The sequence below is a fragment of the Mus musculus genome, chromosome 1 (genome assembly GCF_000001635.26).
Source record: "Mus musculus strain C57BL/6J chromosome 1, GRCm38.p6 C57BL/6J".
NCBI lineage: Eukaryota > Metazoa > Chordata > Mammalia > Rodentia > Muridae > Mus > Mus musculus.
In genome coordinates, this window is record NC_000067.6 from 51,236,403 (window position 1) to 51,257,468 (window position 21,066).

At 40.2% G+C, this 21,066-nt stretch overlaps 1 long non-coding RNA gene across 1 annotated transcript in view; it reads right to left on the reverse strand.

Annotated features, from left to right (window-relative positions):
- 9330175M20Rik (RIKEN cDNA 9330175M20 gene) overlaps positions 1–21,066 on the reverse strand; it is a 115,394-nt gene that overhangs the window by 18,017 nt on the left and 76,311 nt on the right. Inside the window, exon 4 of the long non-coding RNA NR_045151.2 lies at positions 14,865–15,085. This is a non-coding gene — a long non-coding RNA (RIKEN cDNA 9330175M20 gene). The remainder of the gene's footprint in view (positions 1–14,864; positions 15,086–21,066) is intronic.

Below are 21,066 nucleotides of genomic sequence, written 5' to 3' on the forward strand. Positions count from 1 at the left end.
AAATGGGGTTCTACAATTGCCACATTCTATGGTTGACTTTTACTAAAACCTGTGTGCTACTTCAACGGTCCAATTCGTTGATTCCCTGTCCAGATTGTGGCTTGTTTTCTTCTGAAGTCAAATAGGAAAGCAGCAACTCAAATACCTTATCTTAAAAATGAAAAATAAAAAAAAAAAGCGTATTTACTGCACAAAGGGTCAGAGAGACAGACCTGTAAACTCTATAGAACTGATAAAGGGGTGGATCAGTAATGGTAATAATCACTCAGATATACACCAACTATTTTCTATGCATCAGGAACTATGCAGAATGGGAGATAATTTAACAAACACTGCCACTCCAATCAGTTCTTTCACTGCTGAGTACATCCTGACAATTGCTTCCCTGGAAAACTCACCCATTCCTAATTCCCTGGAGAGAATATATAATTAGTTCTTTGTTAACATAGTGCTGTGAACCATGATAGCAGCTGACATACAGCAGGTCTTCACTATGTTTAATGAGCGACTGATATATATTTGAACGGATTAATTGATATTATGCAATAACTCTTTAATGATAAGTTTTAGGCACAAATGGATTTAAGGTCACTAATAAATACACTTAACACAAAAAGAATTCTGTATTCATCATTAAACCATATCAGAGCTAAGTGTTCCTGGACTTAACATAGAGGGTAGCTCCTACATTTCTTCCTTGGTTTCCAAACAAACAAGATAACTTTTAAGTTAACATTTCATAACCTTCAGGTTTTCACTCTCGTTGAAATATGTGTGTATTCGAGAGAAAGAGAGCAAGGTTCTGCCTAGATAAAGTCAGAAGGGAGGATAATTAATAGATTAGTTTTGTTGTTGATGAACTAAACACTTGAGAATTGAATTCAGTTGCCCTTCTCTTACTTAGCTCCTTATTTGATCCTCATTTTTTTTCTTCATAGAAGAAAACATTTGAGATAACTAAATCAAAACAGAGATTCCACTGCTATGGGGCATTATCACATTCTTCCATCTCCTTAGAACCAAAATATAATATTTTTTGACAACCAATGAAAAAAAGGTTCCTAAATGAGTAAATAAATAAAGCTAAATATGGCAAGACAATAAACTTGAACATACTAGAATCATTTTAAATGGCGTTTTTCTAAGAGTCAAATGGTCACCGTACTTTGCATAACCTTTATGGTGACCTCACTATCCTGCAATATGCCATTTAACCTGTTTTAACAATTGATTAGAGTTCAGCAAAGCAAAATAATAATTGTTACTCTTCTGATCCAAAAGAGGATGTAGGGAAGCTTATAGAATATGGGAAAAAGCTGGAGATGGAACACCATTGGATACCATGAAAACAGAAAAAAAAATGGACACTGTCTCAGAACAGCATCAGGGACAACCTCAACCTGTTTTCAGCTAACGTGTTGGAGCCTCTGTTCGAGATTCTTTCCCCTTCAGGGCTTCCGTGTTATAGACTAGACAGGGACCCTTCCCTTGGTCTTGGTCAACTATCCTTGTGTGGCTATGTTTGTTAAGGTAGCAGTGTACCCCAAAATAAAAATAGGGCTAATGCTGTGGTTGCAATAAACATAGACTCTGAAGCCAAATTCTAGAAGAACAAAATTCTCTTCTACCATTTCCACAGCACATGAGCTTAGATGAGGTTTCTAACTTCTCTCTTGCCTTCAGGATTCTTGTTCATAAAATTAAAACTAGTAATACCTTATAGTCTCTTCACAAAGATTGAGCAACTAAAACTCATTTTCTGAGATATTTTGTGCTATTTACATGTTATTATTTTACCAAAAGAGGTTACTGAATGTGGAAGATGCCTTCTGCAAGATACCTTCCTGGTTGAAAGAGAAACTTTCACTTCTGTAGCCTCAGGTGAGTGTCATGTTGCAGGATTGTACAGTGATGCCTGCCCTCAGAGTGAAATGCTAAGATTGTGAACTTTTGAAAGTCAATACAAGGCAACACAGCTTCACTGGGCTGGAGGTGCTGAGAAACAACAGGTTAATCTCCAGAGGTCAAAGCACCAAATGTAAGCCTCAGAGAGAAAAAAGTATAACCCTCAGAGAAAAGCAACAAGAGACACACGCTTCTGGTTTACCACAATGCCCATACAGTCAGAAGCAGAACACCCTAAAGGTCTGATCTGATGAAAGACAAGGTGCTACATGCCCATATGTAATATGTATCAGTTAGACTCTGACTCTGACTCTCTCTCTCTCTCCCTCCCTCTCTCTCTCTCTCTCTATTGATTACTTGAGTCCATATATACTGATTTTGTACATGTAAACCTCAACTTCAAGATGCAACTACAAACCACATGAGATTCTGTCAATAGTAACTATAGTATTTCCCACTTTGTGTGCAGTGAACTATTGATCAGATATTGATCTTTTAGCTACATCCCTACATATCTTTGTCAGTAATATATTTTCTAGATAAGAAGGACAATATTTTTCTATTTGTATTAAGTAGTACCATATATTACAGGGGAAAAAATAATAGATGTTTTATTGAAATTGAGAATTTTATGTGAACAATTACATAAAAAACATCAGTGACTTAGCCGTTTCTAAATGAGCATTGTAGTTTAATCACATAAATATACAAGAACCACAAGTAAAAAGCTCTGTTTTAAAAAATGCGAGTAACTTCAGTAGAAATATGCATTCAGGAATAAATATTAAATGTCCAGCTCATCATGCAAAGTACAATACAGTAATTTTGTAGCAAAATATTTTGAAAAATAAGTCATAGTAAGAATCCTAAGATACATATCAATAAAAAGACAAGATAATTCTAAAATATTCAGAGCATATGTCCACTGTACAAGTATAAATCTGCAGAACCATTAAGAAGAAAGACTATAATTTATCTGTCACTGACTGTGTCTTGAGTTTAGATACTTCTGTATTTTCCTAGATGTTTTAATTCCTCCACAAAGATGTCTAAGCATTTGCTTAAATCAAAGTTGCTTCATAAGAGCCTTCCAAATATATAATCTCATGGGCTTGAGAAACCACATTCTTCCTCTGCTACTTTTGTTTTATTTGAAAGTAGTTTTGTGATCTCTGAAAAAAGGAGTCCTAAATGTCACTCCTCCAATTCAAATCAGTCTTTCAGAGAGAGAGAGAAAAAATATTTCTTAAAGAAGAAATGAATAAAAAAGAAAGAATGTATATCCTACACACAATATGCTCAGAAATATTTGTTGAATAAACATTTCCAGGAACCTCAACTTGAACATATGTTGTCACTACATTTTAGAAAACTTTGTCTGGACATGTCAAGCAGACTAGTAAGAAAAACTAGACAGAAGTTTATTTGCTTGAGGGGATGAAGAACTTTCCAGAAAAAATAATCCTGAAAGAATAAAATGCCTTCCAAACAGGACTCAGGTTGGCATTTATACATTTCTATTATCTCCTTCTAAGTATCTGTATCCTATAAAGACAGAGGACTTCCAGATGAAGAGAGAGCTTTCAAAGGCTACTTCATACAACTTCCTGTGGATGAAGGAACCCGGAACACTGTTGATACAACCTAAAGAGCCCAGTGATGAGCTGGGTTTGGGAAAGGTTCAGAACCTACAGTGCTTGCCATGCAAGCATGGTCATTTGAGTTCAGATTATCAGCACACTCATTACTGGGCATCATCAAGTAGGTATACAGTGCTGGGGAGGTTGCAGGCAGACTCCCTCTGGAGCTTCTTGGCCAGCCAATTTAACTAATCGGTGAGAGACTGTTTCGGTGAAAGAACCTGTCTCAAAACCTAAGATAGATAAGCAAGACACCCAATACTTGACTTTGGTATCCAGATGCATACAGAGAGAGGGGGTGGGGAGAAGGAGAGAGAAGGAGGAGGGAGGAGAGAGAGAGAGAGAGAGAGAGAGAGAGAGAGAGAGGCTGAGAGAGAGGGGATCCCAGAACAAAGTGAGAAGCCACATTCCCTGACTTGCCAATCACCTATGTGCCAATCAGGAAATTGTACAATCTAAGTAGGAGAGAGAGCAGCCACAGGATAGTCAGCGGGCCCCTCCAATTTTTCAGTAGTCACTGGAATTTGCAGTGCTGGACTATAGAATATAGCTGAAAAATGTGTCACCCATATAGTAATTATCCAGTGTCAACATAGGAAAGAAATAAAACAGTTCTTTCTCCATAAGATCTGCTACAGTCAAAAGTGGAAGAAGACATATGTTACAAATGGAAAGATCTGGCTTTATTCTGGACTACAGTCTGTGACCATTATCATTTTATCTTTGGGCCCTATGGTTTCAGGAAGTTAATTCAAGCAATACCTTAAAGATTTGCTTGACTTTTAAAATATGCATTCAGAATTATTGCTTTCAAGCATTTTAATGTCATCTTGTCCCATCATATCTGATAAGCAAAAAAAAAATTAACTCGGGTTGACATCCTCCCTAGCAGAGACAGGAAGAGATTGAATTATCTAAGGATGGTTCTAAATACCAACCTTTAAATGATAGCCCATCTGTAAAAGGTAGGTATTGTTTCTGACACCGAGTCACATTTCTAACTCTTCCTTCTGCGTTGTGCTGCATCCGACAATATCAGCTACCATGGAGAGCAGCAGTGCACAACAAGACGGGGTGACTTCAAATTGAACAAAAGCCACTATTCTGTCTGAGTATCCATTTTATGCCATCCATTAGGATAAATAGAAGGGCAAAGAATGAAAGGTTATTTTCAACCATTGTTTAAAATATGCCATGCTTCCTCGAACACTTACATTAAATGTAGCTCCTTCTCTATAGCATTACTCCATGATTCATTATTGTGAAAGCAATTTAAAAAATAAATCCTATGCCATTTCCCTAATCAACTTGCACTTATACATGCTGTCAGCTCATCCCATAATACAGTTTTTGGCTTGAAATCATGGGCTTTTTAAAATTCTAAAGTTGGAAAGGACCTAGGAGATAACATAGGTCAACCCATTTAGTCCACTGATGGGGAAACAGCGCCAAGATGGAAAGAGATTTGTCCAAAGTCACACTGCTAATTAGTGGCAAGGCTTCTGCTAGAAGCTGCACCCCTTTGCAGTCAGTGTCTTGCAACCACACTGCATGGGGGAGGGGGCTGCTATGAGAAAAGCAGCCAGCTGGAGGGCACCTTCAGATTATTTATGCTAGTATCAACAGAACACAATTAAACCTAATGCTCTGCTTGAGTTTCAGCTAAAGTTTCCTTCCTTGTCACATTTCAGTGATTTAAAAGAGTTTGCTATTTATTTAAAGTAGTCAAAAAAACAAAAATGCCTGTGACTCTGATAAAATATGCTGTGTCGTAGGCCTGAAATAAAATTCACAGAAAGCCCTGAAGAGGATGGATGAAGTCTGGGCAGGGAGTAGGGGAGCACTGGAGGGGAGCGTCCTGGCTGCTGCATTTCCAGTGGGAGAAGAAGAAGAATCTGAGATGTCCACTTGTGCATCACTGCCAGGAAGCAAATGCTCATTTCTTCTCTCTGCCTAACTCTAACAAAGAGTCATAAGCCTCCCAAGTTGCTTTCCCACTCACATAGCCCTTCCTCTGAGCTCAGCAGCTCATATTTAAGCTGTGAGAGATGACAGAAGGGAGGAAGGACAAAGAACGGATGGTCATATCTTAGGAAGGCTCCTCTAGAGATGGCTGGTTTTGAGAGGCAGGAGCATACCTCCTTAGAGGGATTTTGAGAAAGGTGTAATCTCACCTCCGATCAGTCTCCAAGGCTTAAATCAACAACTCAAGTGTTGCTGTATCTTAAGGACTTCCATCCTTTATGCATACAGACCTCTGATGAAGCTGTGAGTGTGATGCTATAGTTCTTGTTGTTCTCACCACACATTTGACAAAATTCAGTTTCTCTTCACTACTCAGATAGTTTTGTCTTAACTTTGGTGCTTATTTCCAGATTTTCTTCCTAGTTAAATGTTCCCAAATCATTTGCTAAATCACAACCCCCTACTGGAAAATGGGAAACACTTACTCAGTTTGAAGCCACTTGAACACTTCCTATTCTCTCTTACCCCTGTGATTCCTATCTCCTTGGGAACTAGACACCAACTAGAACTGAAAATCTGAACAGTTTCTTTGATGGTCTTTTTACGTATCTAGACTTCTAGTTCTTCCATCCTTCAAACTCTTAAAAGCTTAATCTAGGAGACAGATGCAAAAGAGGACTCATAATAGTGGCTTCTTTATTGCTATCCACTGACCTTAGATTGTCACTCCAAGCCCCAAGCATTGACAATAGCATTAAAGTCCTTATGTCCTTTAGTATTTTTCAAAAGTCTCTTCGTTCTTTTTGAGTCTTCGCCTCTCTGACTTCCTTACGAAGCTTTCTACAAATCTTTCACACTAGTACCAGATCTTTTGCTCTGAGTGCTGCCTTTTCAACTTCAGACAGTCTAAGTGCTTGGCCTTTCTTAGCATCAAGCTGTGAGAGATACCACACTTTTCTTCTTTACAATTCGGAATGCTGCTGTCAGAATTACACCCCCAAGTCTCCTTGCATTCTTGCTTATGCATGGTCCAGGATGAAGACAACATAGGAAGGAAAGTTGCTCAGAAATAAAGGAGGGCTGCTGCTGTACCTTTCCACAGACTCAGTTGATTAGGCCAGAGGTTGATTTAGAATCTTAGCGTTCAGATGTTTAACACTAACATTAGAAATAATGCAAATTGCATTAGAGTCTTTTCTTTCTTCTGCTGTGCATTGTATGCTCTCTGACTGCCTTGCAGCAAAGAGATTTGTGGGGCTCATATTCTATGGACCTCAGTAGCTAAGAGCTCTTTTCCTGCAATTCATAGAGCAAGTTAAAAAAAATGTGAGTTTTCACATACAAGGAAGTAGGTGCAGATTATCCAGTATGAATGGGCAGCAATTGTGGGTTTTTTTTTTTTAATCTGCCATTCAAGGAAGCTGTGAAGTATACTGAAATAGGCCCTAAGTCCAAGCCTCATTTGGACCCAGTGACTCAGTCAGCATGGGTGCTGAGATATGCCAGGTGATCACCAGTATCCTCTCAGCCCACCCATGAGTCACACCTTCTGTTGTTCGGCGTCATGTGGCCTCTGTTCACTGACTCACCACCACCAGTCATGGAGATGCCAGTAAAGACAGGTGTTCCTGCTGCTCCTTGCCATATCCCAATGTTCCCATGAACACTGTCAGAAACCAGCAACTCAGCAGTATGCCTCTTCCTCCCACTCTCAAGTTTCTTCTTCCCTGATTCAGTTTCTTTTCTGTAAACTTGGAAGAATCTCACCAGGCTCCGGAGGGCCTCTTGGTAGGACAGTTTTCACTCTCAAAGCTTCTACTCTAGGATGTCACTTTACTACAACTAAAAAGGGAGAAACTTCAGCAGAGAATCTCAGATGCTTTCAACCCCTCAGCTAAGCAGGTAGGAACAAGACTCTGATCACCATTTCCATGGTTGTCAGAGCTTCCCACTAGCTACTTTTGAAGCATTCCTGAACCCAGCCCTGGGAGGGGAAGACCTGTGCCAATTCGCATGGATGCTATTTAAAGATGAGTCCCGAAAGCTATACATGTGCTCCAACATGGCCGAGATTTTAGCTGTGCAGAGAACACAGCAAGATAAATAGCCATGCCATGAGAAATTACAGCATTATGTACTGCAATAAATATGACAAATGATAGGCTAGATATTCATTGGCTCATAACAGTTGGCAGGCACAACCATCTGTGGATCCAAAGTTCAAACTATTTGTTTTCACTGCTACAGCTGCCTTGATATTTCTCCTTCTCAGCTGGAACCTCTGGCCTCTAAGGTAGCCTGGACAACCTTGCAAAATCTCTGACCTTATTAGGTTTTTATTAAGAACTGTAGGTATTACAGTTTTTTAAAAAGTATGTATTTAAAAAAAAAGAAAGAGAGAAACATGCACACACATACACTAATAGAAAGGGGGCATGCTTTCACCCATATTGTGTGTGTGTGTGGAGGGGGGTATGTGTCTTGTCTTAATGTAGAGGGCTCTTTACTTGGAAAGAATCCGAAAGTCAGAAAGGCAAACATAAAGATAATTAAGAAAAATGATGGTGTTTGTTGCCTCAGAAGAAATAAATCTTGTGTGTCTCTCCTTTATTTATTGATTAAACAAGGAGCCCTACAATGCATTCAAGCTCCTGCTTTTGTCACTAGAAAGGTAACACTGATGTGCATTATTTCATTATAGGAAATGCTAATCTATATTTCTCATTTAGAATCTAAACTCTCTGCTTGGCTGAAATCTCACAGCTTCTACCACTGATAAGAGAAACCTAATGAGCCCAATGTCACCACAGCCAAACTTCCCAATTAGGCCAGTGTCTGCACACACGTATTCTGGGAGCTTCCAAGGCGGTCTTGACAGCTTGGAGTTAGAAATCTATGGTGAGAAAAATCAAGCTATTAACCAGGCATCCTTCTGAACGCAGTTAGCCCCACCCCCACCCCCCCATCCCCTTTCTCCCACTAGATAGCAGAATTGCATTTTAACAGAAAGGTAGAGAGTGTTTTCTAGGGCTGCAAAAGATGTTGAACAAATTTCCTATAACTATAACTTCCTCTCGTTTACCAACTTGATGTGGAATAAAACAATGTGGATATTTGGCAAAACAATGGATAGTCTTCTTAGGTGACTTCTTTAGGTATGCCTCTTTTAGCATGTATTAAACCAACAGAATCCCAACCAAGAGCTTTTTTTTGCCTATGCACCCTTCACTGTGCATGAAACACTAGATCAAGAATTATGAAGAGCAAATTTGGAAAATAGAAATTTCAGATTATAAGAGCTATTTCTCACTAGGTATCATCCCACCAAAGCAACACTGCCACAGTAAAACAGTCATTCTTTGTGAATGAAATATGAGTGAAGTACTTCCTACATGGAAAGCAGTGTGAGTATCATTGGGTTCTCAGGGATGAAGATAAATCAGTCAGGATCACAACTTGGATCGTTCCCAGTCATGAAGGGAATCACCAAATAATTTATGTGATAAGACAGAAACATGAGACACACAAGCAATGCAATGAAAGTCAAGAGGCACATTCAGCTTTGAAAGCAGAACAATGCAAAGCTTCCTAGAGAATGAGAGTCTTAGGGAAAGGAAAGACTTGACTGTAAAGTCCTCATAAACAACAAAGGCACACCAGCCTGAGGAAGGAGCCAAACAAAACCAGGAAGGTCGCCGGAACTTGCTTGTGAGCCAAGTTGAGTGAGAAAGCAGGCAAAGGACAGACATGTGAATAAGCATTGGAAATCATTTACCCACAAACATCAACCTAGGAAGGCTCTTAGTATACTTCTGGCAATTTCTAAGGCACCGGGGCAAGAGCAAAACAAACAAGCCAACAAGAGCTCAGCTTGCACAGAGTTATGCTCTAGCTGGAGGAGATTTAAACGGAAAAGAATGAAAAATGATGTGTCAGTTAGTTTGAACGAATGTAACATCCGTGCACAAAGGCTTTAGAATGTAGCTAGGGACAATTGTTTGATAAGGCACCTTTTACAAAGACATTTAAAGCAGGTGAAGGATAGATTAAATTATCTTACAGAGTTATAGTTCAGACAGAGACCCTAGAACTGAGATGTAAGTGTGGTTAAGGTAAGACATGTGGATGGCCTGGCAAAAATGGAATCAAGAGATAAATATTAGTAATGGGCTCGGAGGATAGGTGCAAGTCACATCTTCAGGGCATGGCTGCTAAAGGTAGAACTTGAAGATGAGAAAACATTAGAAGGTTTAGGAGAGAAATGGCCGAGCTATATCTTGGGATGAGCACTGCAGCTACTGTATGGAGAACAGAGAGGAAGTGCTGAGGGTGGAATGCAAGAGACCAAGTAGATCACAGAAGCATGCAGAACATTCAGTGAAAGGCATGGATGAGATTTGTTCACGGGGGTAAGAAAAGTTGAAAGACCTCTGATAAGGAGCTTATTCCCATTATGAGTTGAAAAATATTTCCCTTTTTGTTTGAAAAAAATTTTTAGATTATATGGTTTTCAGTTAATTAGATCCCAACATGTCAGCTCAGGTAACACAGAAGTTCTGAGAAAGAAGATAGGCTACCAAGAGAGCTAACTGTGGAACACATCAACCAAGAAAGAGAGTCACATGAACTGTCCAGATCAATTCAAATACCCCCTAGCAAGGAATCCATGTCCTGGAACAGTCAAAGGTCCAATCCATTTTAGGCAACACTTCTCCCTTTTATGAAGAAGGTATAGGACTAAGAAACAAGGGGGTCTTGAACCTCTGCCATTCTATAGAATGTATAAAATGCTTTCCTCTCGTGCTTAATAAATCTGTAAGTTGTCACTATAACTCTGTGTCTTGCTTGATTCTTTGCTAGAGACACAGAGAACTTGGACACTGTGCCACTGGAAAGCAACAAATTCTCTCTGGTAACTCTTCTAGTCATACCATCATCTTTCTCATGAATGGCAGGTAATAAATTGTGATGGTGCAACTAACTTGACTAACAGCCTTAATGGCTTTCTTGCCTAGGACTTTAGGACTCTAGTTCTCTCCATTCACAAACAAATAATCCTCAATTGAAAAAGTCTGTTACATCCCTCTGCTTCTCTTATAAATTGTTGGAAGAAGACTCTGTTTACATGTGATAGCCATATCGTGATTTCTTGCCTCATAAACTCAACATAAACCTTCTCCAGGACACTAGGCAGGGAGATGTGTAGTCAAAGACACGGGAGTGTGGAATGACTGGAGGATCTTTCCTACTCATCAGTAGTGATGGCTAAAGACTCCTGCTCCATATTCTTTCTTGTGAATGGGGTTACAGCTTTCCTCACCTTCACCCCTTCTTTCACCCTTCAGGGCATACTTCTGATGTATAGCCCTACACACACATTTCCTTCCACAGCTTTATTTGATTATTCACACAAGTTACCATGTCAAGAGAGACATGGCTGTTTGATGGGCCTGGTATTTCAACATCCTCATGATTGAAAAACTCTTAAAATCACCCAGGTAAGATTCCTGCAGTAGACAGCTCGGTCTCACGGAAAAGACAAGGAAGATGATATTTTCAAATGCCTGCAGCAACCTCTAGGTCAGTTGCCTTGTCTGGCCCAAAAATAAAATCTGAAAGGAAAAAAAAAAAAAAAAAAGAGGAAGAAGAAAAAAAATCTACCAGCATAATGTGACGAGAAAGCAGGTGATATGTCAGAAATAACAACGCAGGTCAAGCTGGCATTTGTTGTCACTGAGAGTGATGAGCCGCTCTTCCTCCCCCTATGGCTGCTTTTGCTCCTCCAGGAAAAATGATTCTATGTCAGCCATTATCTTCCCAGAGCAATAAATGTGAGCATTTTCTCACTATGGGATGATAGCCCCATTGCAAATTAAGAATGACCGTGACTCTTGGTAAGTGACAACGGTTTTTGGAAAACAGCAATTATTCAATAGCACTTTTAAAATATTTTAAAATAGTACTTCTCAAACTCTTTTTTTAATTAGTTCTTTGAGAGTTTCATACACCGTGTCTTGATCCTATTTATTTCCTCTCTCTACTCCTCCCAGATTCACACCCCCTCCCCACTTACCAACCAACCCAATGTTGTGTCTTTTTTTTTAATGCATGAATTTCAAATTATGCTGACCTATATATACATCTATATTGTTTTTCTTGGATATATGGCTTTCCACTGAAACATGGTCAACCTACCAGGGAGTACACTCTTAAAGAAAACTGACTTTCTCCCTCCCAGCAGCTGTCAATTACTAACAGTTCCTCACCTAGCGGCAGGACTTTGTGTCCACCCCCTACCTCTCCATGCTGTAATTTTGACTGGTTTGAGCTTCTACACATCTTGTGCATGCTGTTACAACCACTGTGAGGTCATATGTGTACATGCCCTGCAGTATTCAAAAACCATTGTTTCATTCTGCCCTTTCTTCCACAATGATCTCTGAGCCTGGGGCCTAAGGGGTACAGCATATATGTTCCTTTTAGGGCTGCTAATACCCTGGTCTCTGAGTCTCTGAACCTTTGCTAGTTGTGTGTTAATTACCATTTCCTGCAAATAGAAGCTCCTCGGGTAATGGTTGGGAGAGGCATTCAACTATGCATAGAACAATAAGTCATTTGGAGTCAGTTTAATATGTGTCTGTTTGACAGAATAAGAGTAGTAGGTTCTCCTGGAGGGCCTACGATCTGTCAAGCAAAAGTTTCTAGTTTTGTTAGGGATTTTAACCTGAGAGGGAAAGCTTAAATCTCACCAAAAAATGGTTGGTTACTCCCATGATGTTCATATCACCACACAAGAGGGCATGTCTTGCCAAGCCAGCCATTACATATGAAAGCTCCACAACAGGGTATGGTCGATTTTGACTTTTCTCCTCTAGGATCCTACATAACATCTTCTAGCATATGACAGCTGGCCACTAAGACTGAAGCTTCCAGGTTAGGACCAGCATTATTTCTCCTTTCATATATGTAGACATTACCTGATGATCTTGCTAAAGGTTTCCTTAAAATTATGCTTTAAGAGTTGATGGAATGCCCTAAAATTTTATATCCTTAACATGTTTCTGGGTAAAAGTCCATGCTATGTCTTCTACCTCCATGTTGCATTGTAGGACATCAATCCCAGTCTTAAATATGTGATCACTCCTGTTTTTCCTTGCTTCTGAGAAGATTCCTATATATTTGGTATTTGTTCAAGAGCCTTGCTTCCCTAGTGATCTCAAACATTTTGAAGTCAGTGGATGTCCAGGCATCACTGTGCCCAAAGACAGTGTCTATTCTTGAGTTATGAATTGTGCTGTACATCTTATTCTTAATGTGTAAGTTATGTGTCTCACTGAAATGGGGTCATTTCCTTTCTTATTCCTTCTGAAGGTTAACAATTAAATCATTTAGTAACCCAGTAAGTAGGAGTCAAGTTGTTCTGGAAACAATTTAGCTCTGTGGCTTTCTAAAGGAAGAAAAATAAAATGCTATCTTACCAGTTTCTTGGTAGAGTGAGAGCTACGGAAATTCAGGAAACGAGGCTTAGACTAGAAAATGATCCTCTACATTTTGATGCAGATCCTGTCATTTCAAAGAAGTCTCTAAAGATAGACTGATTTAGATCATTTCCTGAACCCCCATCCACATCACCTGGAGCAAATCAGGAAAAATCAGATGTGCTCTGACATGTAGGTGTAAAGCAAAGACAACACCTTTATATCGTCAAGTGCAGCGTGTCTGGGTGTGTGAGGGTGAGATCTTAAAAGGCGGGGGCTCTGGCTTTATCTATGCATACAGGGAGATCACATGCCATCTTGTCCATGGCAAGCCTGGATTCAGACAGGCGAGACTGGTAGCTCTATCTGAAATCTCTTTGAAGCAGAATTTGCTGAACGGACCAGTTTGCTTTCCAGACAAACATCATCTAAAGTCAACGATCGAGGAGATGCTGTTTCTTTAAAACCTATGCCAATTTCCAGATCATCGATTTAGTTTCAATTGCAGAGTTGGGAATGGTATTTGGGTATGCAGAAGGATATATTGCCCAATTGTCATTTAGGCATACATAAATTATAGGTCTGCATAAAAAGAAATGCATTTTACAATTTTCAAATTGATGAAAGTTTTATGGGAAGATATAATGAGAAAAGGGATGTATTTCATGAGGAAAGAATGCTGTCTGGAATAAAGAACCAGAGGGAAGAATTTCGGAATGCAGGATTGAATTGGTGACATCACAAAGCATCAACTGAACACAGAAGTTCCTCTGCTTCCTTTGAAACCTTAAAGTTGCTCTAGTTCTAGGCTGTCAGGGAGCACTTTGGATTTGACTGGTTCAACTGTGACACATTACTAAAGGATAAAAATCACTGAAAAGATGGAAGATAACATAATTGTCAGAAGGCCTGGGCTGCTCCCCCAGACTGTATGAGTCTGCGTGCATATACTAGCTGTGTGGCCTTGGACAGGTTGCACCATTTCCTTCTGCCTTAGTGTCCTTTAAAACATGAAAAGGGTGATAGTAACTGTGCTATACGGATAAATCAGCACCTCTAGAAAAGCTAACATTCAGATCCGCCCATGTATGAGTCACATACGTTGTTTAATGAATGAATCACGAAGCAGAGTGACTTGGGTGCACATTCCATCTGCTCCAGTTGCTGGTTTCCAATGCAGCCCCTATCATTCAGTACACATGCTACTATACATCTGAAAGTTAGACTGCTCACAGCTACTATGTATTATCAAGTCAACATGTTACAATCTTGGCAAGTTCAATCTACCTGAAGTTCATTGACTCAAACAGTGAACTTCCAAATAGTTTCTATTAGTCTCATCTGATAAGTAGCCTTTAACTCTCTGAGCAATAAAGAGCAAAGGAAGAAAAACCAAACAAATAAACAAACAAAACCCTATCAAATTACACAGGCCGTCTGGGTTCAAGGTCCCACATTAATCAACTCACTGTGGGAACAGCCATACATCAATGCTGACTTCACAGTGTTGTCATGCGGTCCATATTTAAGTGTGAATTCTGCAAAAATAATAATTTTATTGCAAGATTTTATTAAAACACAAAATACATGATGTTTGTGCCTTCCACTTCCATAGGGCACTAGTGTTTGGCAAAGCCTTTCATATCCATTATTTTATTTAACTAGACATCTTGCAGGATGCTCTTTTGTCTCTAAAGAAGCAGTTTTGAGGACATTTCCAAATTTGATTTTTAAACATGCTTTCATGTCTACCAAGAGTTATCACTAAAAACAATTTCTGTCAGTAATCCCTTTAAAGTAACAGACTATAGTCACTCACTTTCAGAAATAACTGAAACTGGCATAAAAATACATGAATAAACAAGAAGATACCAACCCAGGCCCAGCAGAGGAGGCTCATCCGTTCTGCATACACAAGCAGCCTCTTCGCAGAGGATGTCATCCTGCGAAGGAGATGCAAACTTTGACTGAGGCTGGCAGAGGCATCTGAAGACATTTTTTTTGTTCTTTTACCAGCCAAGAATCCTTCATTTCGGGCCTGGTTAGGTCTCTGGGATGTACTTGGCTCTTTCTCTCTCTTCTGCCTTCCTATCTTTCCTAAAATGTGAAGTTCATTAAATTTAACAAATGTTCATATCATGGTTTTACATATATATATATATATATTCTAATAAAATAATAATTCTAGAATATATGTATATATGTGCTAAGTACACCGCAAATATTAGTTCATTAATCCTAACAGCTCATTGATATAAAGATTATTCATTTTAGAAATGAATAATCAATTTCTAAATGTGGAGGTCAAGTGATTTACACAGGTTTCAACTGTTTGCCATAACCAGGACAGAACTTCAACTACTAGGATCTAGAATCCATGTTCTTTTTTTTTTTTTTCCATTTTTTATTAGGTATTTAACTCATTTACATTTCCAATGCTATACCGAAAGTCCCCCATATCCACCCACCCCCACTCTCCTGCCCACCCACTCCCCCTTTTTGGCCCTGGTATTCCCCTGTACTGGGGCATATAAAGTTTGCAAGTCCAATGGGCCTCTCTTTCCAGTGATGGCCGACTAGGCCATCTTTTGATATATATGCAGCTAGAGTCAAGAGCTCCGGGGTACTGGTTAGCTCATAATGTTGTTCCACCTATAGGGTTGCAGATCCCTTTAGCTCCTTGGCTACTTTCTCTAGCTCCTCCATTGGGAGCCCTATGATCCATCCATTAGCTGACTGTGAGCATCCACTTCTGTGTTTGCTGGGCCCCGGCATAGTCTCACAAGAGACAGCTACATCTGGGTCCTTTCAATAAAATCTTGCTAGTGTATGCAATGGTGTCAGCGTTTGGATGCTGATTATGGGGTGGATCCCTGGCTATGGCAGTCTCTACATGGTCCATCCTTTCATCTCAGCTCCAAACTCCGTCTCTGTAACTCCTTCCATGGGTGTTTTGTTCCCAAATCTAAGGAGGGGCATAGTGTCCACACTTCAGTCTTCATTCTCCTTGAGTTTCATGTGTTTAGCAAATTATATCTTATATCTTGGGTATCCTAGGTTTGGGGCTAATATCCACTTATCAGTGAATACATATTGTGTGAGTTTCTTTGTGAATGTGTTACCTCACTCAGGATGATGCCCTCCAGGTCCATCCATTTGGCTAGGAATTTCATAAATTCATTCTTTTAAATAGCTGAGTAGTACTCCATTGTGTAGATGTACCACATTTTCTGTATCCATTCCTCTGTTGAGGGGCATCTAGGTTCTTTCCAGCTTCTGGCTATTATAAATAAGGCTGCTATGAACATAGTGGAGCATGTGTCCTTCTTACCTGTTGGGGCATCTTCTGGATATATGCCCAGGAGAGGTATTGCTGGATCCTCCGGTAGTACTATGTCCAGTTTTCTGAGGAACCGCCAGACTGATTTCCAGAGTGGTTGTACAAGCCTGCACTCCCACCAACAATGGAGGAGTGTTCCTCTTTCTCCACATCCTCGCCAGCATCTGCTGTCACCTGAATTTTTGATCTTAGCCATTCTGACTGGTGTGAGGTGGAATCTCAGGGTTGTTTTGATTTGCATTTCCCTGATGATTAAGGATGTTGAACATTTTTTCAAGTGCTTCTCTGCCATTCGGTATTCCTCAGGTGAGAATTCTTTGTTCAGTTCTGAGCCCCATTTTTTAATGGGGTTATTTGATTTTCTGAAGTCCACCTTCTTGAGTTCTTTATATATGTTGGATATTAGTCCCCTATCTGATTTAGGATAGGTAAAGATCCTTTCCCAATCTGTTGGTGGTCTTTTTGTCTTATTGACGGTGTCTTTTGCCTTGCAGAAACTTTGGAGTTTCATTAGGTCCCATTTGTCGATTCTCGATCTTACAGCACAAGCCATTGCTGTTCTGTTCAGGAATTTTTCCCCTGTGCCCATATCTTCAAGGCTTTTCCCCACTTTCTCCTCTATAAGTTTCAGTGTCTCTGGTTTTATGTGAAGTTCCTTGATCCACTTAGATTTGACCTTAGTACAAGGAGATAAGTATGGATCGATTCGCATTCTTCTACACGATAACAACCAGTTGTGCCAGCACCAATTGTTGAAAATGCTGTCTTTCTTCCACTGGATGGTTTTAGCTCCCTTGTCGAAGATCAAGTGACCATAGGTGTGTGGGTTCATTTCTGGATCTTCAATTCTATTCCATTGGTCTACTTGTCTGTCTCTATACCAGTACCATGCAGTTTTTATCACAATTGCTCTGTAGTAAAGCTTTAGGTCTGGCATGGTGATTCCGCCAGAAGTTCTTTTATCCTTGAGAAGACTTTTTGCTATCCTAGGTTTTTTGTTATTCCAGACAAATTTGCAAATTGCTCCTTCCAATTCGTTGAAGAATTGAGTTGGAATTTTGATGGGGATTGCATTGAATCTGTAGATTGCTTTTGGCAAGATAGCCATTTTTACAATGTTGATCCTGCCAATCCATGAGCATGGGAGATCTTTCCATCTTCTGAGATCTTCTTTAATTTCTTTCTTCAGAGATTTGAAGTTTTTATCATACAGATCTTTCACCTCCTTAGTTAGAGTCACGCCAAGATATTTTATATTATTTGTGACTATTGAGAAGGGTGTTGTTTCCCTAATTTCTTTCTCAGCCTGTTTATTCTTTGTATAGAGAAAGGCCATTGACTTGTTTGAGTTTATTTTATATCCAGCTACTTCACCGAAGCTGTTTATCAGGTTTAGGAGTTCTCTGGTAGAATTTTTAGGGTCACTTATATATACTATCATATCATCTGCAAAAAGTGATATTTTGACTTCCTCTTTTCCAATTTGTATCCCCTTGATCTCCTTTTGTTGTCGAATTGCTCTGGCTAATACTTCAAGTACTATGTTGAAAAGGTAGGGAGAAAGTGGGCAGCCTTGTCTAGTCCCTGATTTTAGTGGGATTGCTTCCAGCTTCTCTCCATTTACTTTGATGTTGGCTACTGGTTTGCTGTAGATTGCTTTTATCATGTTTAGGTATGGGCCTTGAATTCCTGATCTTTCCAAAACTTTTATCATGAATGGGTGTTGGATCTTGTCAAATGCTTTTTCTGCATCTAACGAGATGATCATGTGGTTTTTGTCTTTGAGTTTGTTTATATAATGGATTACATTGATGGATTTTCGTATATTAAACCATCCCTGCATCCCTGGAATAAAACCTACTTGGTCAGGATGGATGATTGCTTTAATGTGTTCTTGGATTCGGTTAGCGAGAATTTTATTGAGGATTTTTGCATCGATATTCATAAGAGAAATTGGTCTGAAGTTCTCTATCTTTGTTGGATCTTTCTGTGGTTTAGGTATCAGAGTAATAGTGGCTTCATAAAATGAGTTGGGTAGAGTACCTTCTACTTCTATTTTGTGAAATAGTTTGTGCAGAATTGGAATTAGATCTTCTTTGAAGGTCTGATAGAACTCTGCACTAAACCCATCTGGTCCTGGGCTTTTTTTGGTTGGGAGACTATTAATAACTGCTTCTATTTCTTTAGGTGATATGGGACTGTTTAGATGGTCAACTTGATCCTGATTCAACTTTGGTACCTGGTATCTGTCCAGAAATTTGTCCATTTCGTCCAGGTTTTCCAGTTTTGTTGAGTATAGCCTTTTGTAGAAGGATCTGATGGTGTTTTGGATTTCTTCAGGATCTGTTGTTATGTCTCCCTTTTCATTTCTGATTTTGTTAATTAGGATTTTGTCCCTGTGCCCTTTAGTGAGTCTAGCTAAGGGTTTATCTATCTTGTTGATTTTCTCAAAGAACCAACTCCTCGTTTGGTTAATTCTTTGAATAGTTCTTCTTGTTTCCACTTGGTTGATTTCACCCCTGAGTTTGATTATTTCCTGCCGTCTACTCCTCTTGGGTGAATTTGCTTCCTTTTTTTCTAGGGCTTTTAGATGTGTTGTCAAGCTGCTAGTATGTGCTGTCTCCCGTTTCTTCTTGGAGGCACTCAGCGCTATGAGTTTCCCTCTTAGAAATGCTTTCATTGTGTCCCATAGGTTTGGGTACGTTGTGGCTTCATTTTCATTAAACTCTAAAAAGTCTTTAATTTCTTTCTTTATTCCTTCCTTGACCAAGGTATCATTGAGAAGAGTGTTATTCAGTTTCCACGTGAATGTTGGCTTTCCATTATTTATGTTGTTATTGAAGATCAGTCTTAGGCCATGGTGGTCTGATAGGATACATGGGACAATTTCAATATTTTTGTATCTATTGAGGCCTGTTTTGTGACCAATTATATGGTCAATTTTGGAGAAGGTCCCGTGAGGTGCTGAGAAGAAGGTATATCCTTTTGTTTTAGGATAAAATGTTCTGTAGATATCTGTCAGGTCCATTTGTTTCATAACTTCTGTTAGTTTCACTGTGTCCCTGTTTAGTTTCTGTTTCCACGATCTGTCCTTTGAAGAAAGTGGTGTGTTGAAGTCTCCCACTATTATTGTGTGAGGTGCAATTTATGCTTTGAGCTTTACTAAAGTGTCTCTAATGAATGTGGCTGCCCTTGCATTTGGTGCGTAGATATTCAGAATTGAGAGTTCCTCTTGGAGGATTTTACCTTTGATGAGTATGAAGTGTCCCTCCTTGTCTTTTTTGATAACTTTGGGTTGGAAGTCGATTTTATCCGATATTAAAATGGCTACTCCAGCTTGTTTCTTCAGTCCATTTGCTTGGAAAATTGTTTTCCAGCCTTTCACTCTGAGGTAGTGTCTGTCTTTTTCCCTGAGATGGGTTTCCTGTAAGCAGCAGAATGTTGGGTCCTGTTTGTGTAGCCAGTCTGTTAGTCTATGTCTTTTTATTGGGGAATTGAGTCCATTGATATTAAGAGATATTAAGGAAAAGTAATTGTTGCTCCCTTTTATTTTTGTTGTTAGAGTTGGCATCCTGTTCTTGTGGCTGTCTTCTTTTTGGTTTGTTGAATGATTACTTTCTTGGTTGTTCTAGGGCGTGATTTCCGTCCTTGTATTGCTTCTTTTCTGTTATTATCCTTTGAAGGGCTGGATTCGTGGAAAGATATTGTGTGAACTTGGTTTTGTCGTGGAATACTTTGGTTTCTCCATCTATGGTAATTGAGAGTTTGGCCGGGTATAGTAGCCTGGGCTGGCATTTGTGTTCTCTTAGTGTCTGTATAACATCTGTCCAGGCTCTTCTGGCTTTCATAGTCTCTGGTGAAAAGTCTGGTGTAATTCTGATAGGCCTTCCTTTATATGTTACTTGACCTTTCTCCCTTACTGCTTTTAATATTCTATCTTTATTTAGTGCATTTGTTGTTCTGATTATTATGTGTCGGGAGGAATTTCTTTTCTGGTCCAGTCTATTTGGAGTTCTGTATGCTTCTTGTATGATCATGGGCATCTCTTTTTTTATGTTTGGGCAAGACTCTGCTGGCAAGGTAGCCCGGGGCTCGAGTCTCGAGTCGAGTGGAAGGGACTTGTGCCCCAGATCAGGCCCGGGTAGCCTGCTTCCCTATGTACCGCAGTCTCAAGTTCCGCGCGATTGGATTGGGGCAGGCACTGTGATCCACTCACCAGAGGTCTTAGGGTCCCGTGGGGAGTCCCGTGTGGACCCTTGCGGGTGTTGGGCAAGACTCTGCTGGCAAGGTAGCCCGGGGCTCGAGTCTCGAGTCGAGCGGAAGGGACTTGTGCCCCAGATCAGGCCCGGGTAGCCTGCTTCCCTATGTACCGCAGTCTCAAGTTCCGCGCGATTGGATTGGGGCAGGCACTGTGGTCCACTCACCAGAGGTCTTAGGGTCCCGTGGGGAGTCCCGTGTGGACCCTTGCGGGTGTTGGGCAAGACTCTGCTGGCAAGGTAGCCCGGGGCTCGAGTCTCGAGTCGAGGGGAAGGGACTTGTGCCCCAGATCAGGCCCGGGTAGCCTGCTTCCCTATGTACCGCAGTCTCGAGTTCCGCGCGATTGGATTGGGGCAGGCACTGTGGTCCACTCATCAGAGGTCTTAGGGTCCCGTGGGGAGTCCCGTGTGGGCCCTTGCGGGTGTTGGGCAAGACTCTGCTGTCAAGGTAGCCCGGGGCTCGAGTCTCGAGTCGAGCGGAA